General features: G+C 39.6%; 1 long non-coding RNA gene across 1 annotated transcript in view; it reads right to left on the bottom strand.

Moving 5' to 3' along the window:
• The window catches only part of LOC106723899, a 6,263-nt gene extending 2,122 nt beyond the window's left edge, over window positions 1-4,141 (bottom strand). The window contains exon 1 of the long non-coding RNA XR_001359641.1: window positions 3,058-4,141. This is a non-coding gene — a long non-coding RNA (uncharacterized LOC106723899). The remainder of the gene's footprint in view (window positions 1-3,057) is intronic.
• Between the last annotated feature and the right edge of the window lie 6 nt (window positions 4,142-4,147).

Raw genomic sequence — 4,147 nt, 5'->3', positions numbered from 1 at the left:
AGATCAACCAAAGGACTTGTATGCATGCATATAAGCATAAGCGATGGATGTGGACAACAGGGGGTGAGGGTGAGGGCAGGATTGGGGGAATGAGGGGACATTGCGGGGATAAGGACACATTTGTAATATCTTAATCAATAAAGGAAAAAAAATCAAAAAAGTTTATCTCTTTAAAATATGAGGTTCTTATCAAGACTGTATGACAAAAAAACCCCGTGCCACCCAATTAAAGACAGCTTCTTCTGTCCAAAAACAAGCATATAAACAAACAAGACTACGATATTGGCATGACAGACATATAGGTAAATGGAATAAAATTGAAAGTCCAAAAATAAATCCCATACATTTGTGGTCAATTGATATTTCAACAAGAATAACAAGACAATTCAATGGGGGGGAGGGGAGTAGGCTGTTCAACAAATCGTGCTGGTAAAACTATATATCCGCATACAAGAATTAAGTTGTACCATATTTCCTCACACTTACACAAAGTTCATTCAAAATGGATCTGAGAAGAAACATTGGTGTAAATCTTCATGACTATTTCTTAGAAATGACACCTAAATCACAAGCAACCAAAAAATATATCAATTGAATTTCATATAAATAAAAGACTTTGGTGCTTCCTAGGACACTCTCAAGAAAGAAGAAAGGCAGCCTACAGAATAGAAGAACATTTTTGCAAACACATCCTATAAGGGTCTAATATCCAGAATATTAAAAACAACAACTGTTATAAAACAATAAAAAGACAACCCAATTTTAAAATGGGCATAGAATTTGTATAGACATTTCTCCAAATGGTCAAAGCACATGAGATGTTCAACATCGTTAGTTATCAGGGAGATGCAAATCAAAACTAAGTCAGATATAATGAAAAAGACAAACAATAACAAGTGTAGCCCAGGATATGGAGAAATTGGACCTCTCGTATATTGTTGGTAGGTATATAAAATGATGCAGGCACTCTGGAAAACAGTTTGGCAATTCCTTAAAAAAGTCAAACAGAGTTACCGTATGATCCAAAAATTCCACTCCTGAGAAAATTAAAAACATATGTTCACATAAAAATTATATACAAATGTTCACAACAATATTATTCAGAATAGTCAAAAAGTAGAAACAACACAAATATCCATCAACTGATGAATGGAAGTAAAATGTGGTATTGTATATCCATACAATGGAACGCTATTATTTGGCCATAGAAAGGGATGAGATACTGACACATACTATAACATGGATGATACTCAAAAACATGCTAAATGAAAAGAACCAGACTCAAAAGGCCCCATATTGGATGATTCCATTTATGTGAAATGTCCAGAATAGACAAATCCATAGAGACAGAAACTTGATTAATGGATGCAAGGGGTTGGGGGTGGGGGAGGGAGGAAGAATTGGAGAGTAACTGTTAATGTCTATGGAGTTCCTTTTTGGGGTGATGAAAATATTTTAAAATTAGATACTGGTAATGTTGCACAACCTTGTGAATATACTAAAAACCATTGAATTCTATACACTTTTACGCCCAACTGGTGTGTTTCAGTGGTTGAGCATCGACCTATGAACCAGGAGGTTCCTGGTCAGGGCACATGCCCAGGTTGTGGGCTCAATCCCTAGTGTGGGGGTGTGCAGGAGGCAGCCGATCGATGATTCTTTGCCATTCTCTCTCTCTCTCTCTCTCTCTCCCTTCCTCTCTGAAATCAATAAAAAATATTTTAAAAAAGGATAAATTCCATGGTATATAAATTATATCTTATTTAATAGATTTTTAAAAATAATATATTTTATTGATTTTTCACAGAGAGGAAGGGAGAGGGATAGAGAGTCAGAAACATGAGAGAGAAACATCGGATCAGCCGCCTCCTGCATGCCCCCCACCGGGGATGTGCCCGCAACCAAGGCACATGCCCTTGACCGGAATCGAACCTGGGACCCTTCAGTCCGCAGGCCGACGCTCCATCCCCTGAACCAAACCAGCCAGGGCTTATTTAATAGATTTTTTAATGAAGTCCTTTAAGTATCCTACCAATACTATTGTAACATAAGGCCCTAACAAGGTCATTGTAGAAGCCAATAAATATAAAACAGATTAGGAAAATATTTAAAGGGAAAATTAATATAAAGTGGCAAAATAATAGCATAACTATCTGAGTAGATTGGGGAAGTAAAATAAAAAAATGAAGCTGAAAAAAATCTATGATTAATGAAAGTCTTTAGGTACAGAACAAGTTTAGAGGAGAGTAAAGGAAAAATAAACTAATTCCTTTTTTAAATAATTTCCCTTATTTCATTATAACCCTGAATCACAACACCTGAGGCATTTCTAGAGCACAGGAAGGTTATTAAAGTAGCATTATTATGATCCCATTTTATTTGCAACTCAAGGAGATGGAACAAGCTGCCCAGCTTTACACAATAACTTAATGATGAAGCCAAGACATTTCACTGGAGGCTTTCTCGTAATGATTTACCTGCTAGCTAGTTTCATGTTGAAAGTATCAACTGCCCGGCCGGGTGTGGCTCAGTGATTGAGCATCGACCTATGAACTAGTAGATTGTGGTTAGATTCCTGGTCAGGACAAGTGCCCAGGTTGCAGGCTCAGTTTCTGGTGGTGGGGGAAAAGGGGCATGCAGGAGGCAGCCAATCAATTATTCTCTCTCAACATTAATGTTTCTCTCTCCCTTTCTCCCTCTCTCCCTTCCTTTCTGAAATCAATAAAAATATATTTTAAAAAAAGAAAATATCAACTATGTCAAGTTTAAAGGTACATAATAAAGCCATATTTGTATCCCTCGGCCTAAACTCACCAAGAATTACTGTTAAATATAAAAGCCAATGTTTTATTCCAGCTTGCATTCTTATATTAAACTGTTTAAAAACTTTCTGGCTGGATGAGAATATTCCATTTTTTGCTTCCTAGGAATTAAAATTTAAATGAAACTGAAATGTTTCCTTAACCAAAGTGAAAGAATAATAATTTCTACCTACAAGGAAGAATGAATGAATGAATTGTAAAGGACCAAGATCCTTTAACACAGCCATTCTCTCACATTAATCACAAGATGCAGACAATGATATCATCTCATTGGAGATTGATGAGAAGGACATTTTGCAAGAGCGCTTTATGTAAATACCAGGACTTGTTGCTTACAATCAAGGGTCAGCATCCTCATTAGCTCAGCTCTGTCTTCGTGGGATCAGTAACCATAAAAATATTTGCAGAATATACATTTCATATGTTCCCTTTACTTTATCATCACAACAATCTATGAGAATAGAGATCAGGAGTTATTACATGATAACCCATTTTACATCTCAGGGAATAGACGTTCAGAATAGGAAAGTGGCTTGCCCAAAGTCACCAGGCTCATCAGTGACAGAGCTGGGTGGGACTCAAAGCTGATCTTCTAACACCAGATCCCATTTTCTTCCCACCGAATCCCCTACTTCTCCAAGTAAGCTATGTCAGAGGTAGGCGCAGGAGATCTACAAGAAGAAAGAATAAGAAGGAAAGGAAAGTAGTGAGGAACTAGAAAGGGACGATGACAGGGGAAGGAGGTGTTTCATTAGGAAGTGAGTCTAACCACTCTCAATTGTCCCAAATGTCCCTTAAGTGGCAACAGTGCCATACCACAAGCTACCCTGCTCCAAATTAATCCTATGCCCCTAGCTATACAGCTACTGTTGTTATTTGAGAACCATGTTGGAGACTTAAATGTCTAAAAAAAAAAATCTAAAGATTGTTCTCCGAGGTCTTGACAGCTGGACCCAGCCCCTCCCACCAAGACCCTTGGGAGCCGAAGAAACCCTGAAGTGTGGGGAACGGAAGGGAAGAGGGTTTCGGTTGGGGGGTGACTAAGGTTGAGCTGAGGACAGGGGGAGCCTGCGGTGGAGCCGTGGTTAGGGATGTGGGTTTTGTGGCTGAACTTGAAGGTGAGATAGGAAACCAGGTTCAGGGCTGACAGTCAGGGTGGAGTTTACAGGTCCAGGAGAGGTTGGGCAGCAGAGGAGCTGATCCGGCTGGAGAGCGACCTGGGAAGGTGGGAGCCTGGGTGGTCCCTGGGGCGCGGGGCTGGAGGCGAGGCCCCTCGCGGACGCCTGGGATTGGATGCTCCCTCAAGTCCCGCCCCCCAGGACCCT

This window comes from Myotis brandtii, unplaced genomic scaffold (assembly GCF_000412655.1).
Source record: "Myotis brandtii unplaced genomic scaffold, ASM41265v1 scaffold670, whole genome shotgun sequence".
Lineage (NCBI taxonomy): Eukaryota > Metazoa > Chordata > Mammalia > Chiroptera > Vespertilionidae > Myotis > Myotis brandtii.
This window is presented reverse-complemented; position numbering and strand designations above follow the sequence as displayed.